This window comes from Schistocerca cancellata, chromosome 5 (genome assembly GCF_023864275.1).
Source record: "Schistocerca cancellata isolate TAMUIC-IGC-003103 chromosome 5, iqSchCanc2.1, whole genome shotgun sequence".
Lineage (NCBI taxonomy): Eukaryota > Metazoa > Arthropoda > Insecta > Orthoptera > Acrididae > Schistocerca > Schistocerca cancellata.
This window is the reverse complement of record NC_064630.1, coordinates 753277348-753280434: the sequence shown is the minus strand read 5'-3', so window position 1 is coordinate 753280434 and position 3087 is coordinate 753277348.

Sequence of the window (3087 nt, the reverse complement as noted above, 5' to 3'; positions counted from 1 at the left end):
ATTGTTTCTTCAAGTTGCATGCTTTGTGGGCTGCACTGCGGAACTTACCCGTAAGATGACAATGGTCTCTACGAGGAGTCTCAGCTTTTCTATCTAAGGCCAGCCCGCAAATATGACAATTAACAGCCTTTTCATACAAGTCATCATTTTCCTTTGATTTGGTCATGGGAATATTGATGCTGTAGAGCTTGTGAACTTGCCGTGAAAGTTTTCCAAGCTCAGTGAGAAGCCAAACCGCCGGATCGCCCCCTACATAAGACTGATAGCTATTAAGTTTTACAATCATATGCGCATACAACTTGGAACACAGCCGCATAAGGTACGTGTTTTTGTGTGAAGGTTGTGTGTGAGGCTAAGGGGTTCCCTTCACAACGAGTAATAGGAGCCAGCAAGCATCAAAATCGGCGTACACAACAAAAGGACAACGCTGCTGGTGGTGAGCATTTTTAAATTTAATGAAGTTATTTTCCTCAGTGGGCATAACAACATGTACCGGGTCCATGCATGCACAATCTAATAGATGTGTCGCTAATAACTCTTGAGATGAAAAATAATTCAAACACCTTATACAAATATGTTGTTTATGTTCATTTTTTACTTAACTGGGAGGAAATGAGTCGGGACATGTCTTTGATCCAGACGTAGTGATAATTATCACGTTTGGAGAAGAGCAGCATGTTGACATGCAACTCTCGCTCACATGCAAATTTTGAGAAATTGAGGGGGCCTACTACTGTATGCTTGTTCTGCTCATCTGACTTGCTTTTCCTCTCCAAGCCACAAACGTGGACCGATATTGCGGTATTCTGAGCTTAAAACTTAGGTATGTCCTGGATTCTTAAAGGGAACTCTACTCCATCAAAGTTGTACTGTCTCTTAATATCTTTGACTTTGTAACTGCTGGGACGCTCGGGATGATGTTTGTAATTGTAATTGTAATTTCTCTCGCAAGCCAGGACTGACCATGCAAAACACGCATTATCATACTTATTTTGAACATTAATGCACGCCTGCTTTTTCTCAATATCTATAGGGAGTTTAATATAACTGAACCCTCCATTCATTGGATCATAGACATGTATATGGATGTCGAGGTGTGGTATACTGCTGAGCGCTTTAGCGGATCCACGTACTTCCATCTCGGAAAATCGGGCCATAATAGCGCTCAAGGTGGATTCTCGGTACAACTCAGCAATCGATGTGCTCCGAGAAATAACACCATTTTCACCCCATATATAATGCAGAGTAGCCGTCTCCGCGTCACCTTGATGTTTAGGGGGGTGACTCAGTTCACTGCATAATGCCGCACTGCATTTAAAGGCGTTAAATTCCGGATCTTCTAAGAGTTTGAGGAGCTCGGTCTCCAAGACGGGGAGGCACGCCTCCAAAAACCTTACAGGATCGCGATACCTCCCGCATGGATTCTCAATTCTGGTGAAAGAGATTCGCCCATCAAACGCTCTAGCAACTGCTGAGTATTCTAAGGGAGTCATTACGCCGTTATTCTGATCGAATTCGTTATCGATAGGACAGGGGAGAGAACTACCGCTAGCCATAAGGAAATTACTATTATTACTGGTGCTACAACTAGGAGTCCATCCGATAGATGAATGGACTGGTGATGGGTGATCGTAATCATAATCATTTGCGGGGAGAGGTATACGTCTCGGAACGCATACCTTGCGTGGGCGGCGAGCTGCTGCTTCTAGAGGAGGAGGGGGTGACAGCTGGTTTGAAGGGCCAGGCTGTGGCGACGGCGGACGGGCTGCGCAGCGAAACGGTTGCGACAGCGCTGGGGGACGAGATGGCGCTAACTCTCTCTCGGCCGCGAGGTTGTAACATAGAGAGAGAGTTAGCGCCATCTCCTCCCCCAGCGCTGTCGCAACCGTTTCGCTGCGCAGCCCGTCCGCCGTCGCCACAGCCTGGCCCTTCAAACCAGCTGTCACCCCCTCCTCCTCTAGAAGCAGCAGCTCGCCGCCCACGCAAGGTATGCGTTCCGAGACGTATACCTCTCCCCGCAAATGATTATGATTACGATCACCCATCACCAGTCCATTCATCTATCGGATGGACTCCTAGTTGTAGCACCAGTAATAATAGTAATTTCCTTATGGCTAGCGGTAGTTCTCTCCCCTGTCCTATCGATAACGAATTCGATCAGAATAACGGCGTAATGACTCCCTTAGAATACTCAGCAGTTGCTAGAGCGTTTGATGGGCGAATCTCTTTCACCAGAATTGAGAATCCATGCGGGAGGTATCGCGATCCTGTAAGGTTTTTGGAGGCGTGCCTCCCCGTCTTGGAGACCGAGCTCCTCAAACTCTTAGAAGATCCGGAATTTAACGCCTTTAAATGCAGTGCGGCATTATGCAGTGAACTGAGTCACCCCCCTAAACATCAAGGTGACGCGGAGACGGCTACTCTGCATTATATATGGGGTGAAAATGGTGTTATTTCTCGGAGCACATCGATTGCTGAGTTGTACCGAGAATCCACCTTGAGCGCTATTATGGCCCGATTTTCCGAGATGGAAGTACGTGGATCCGCTAAAGCGCTCAGCAGTATACCACACCTCGACATCCATATACATGTCTATGATCCAATGAATGGAGGGTTCAGTTATATTAAACTCCCTATAGATATTGAGAAAAAGCAGGCGTGCATTAATGTTCAAAATAAGTATGATAATGCGTGTTTTGCATGGTCAGTCCTGGCTTGCGAGAGAAATTACAATTACAATTACAAACATCATCCCGAGCGTCCCAGCAGTTACAAAGTCAAAGATATTAAGAGACAGTACAACTTTGATGGAGTAGAGTTCCCTTTAAGAATCCAGGACATACCTAAGTTTTAAGCTCAGAATACCGCAATATCGGTCCACGTTTGTGGCTTGGAGAGGAAAAGCAAGTCAGATGAGCAGAACAAGCATACAGTAGTAGGCCCCCTCAATTTCTCAAAATTTGCATGTGAGCGAGAGTTGCATGTCAACATGCTGCTCTTCTCCAAACGTGATAATTATCACTACGTCTGGATCAAAGACATGTCCCGACTCATTTCCTCCCAGTTAAGTAAAAAATGAACATAAAC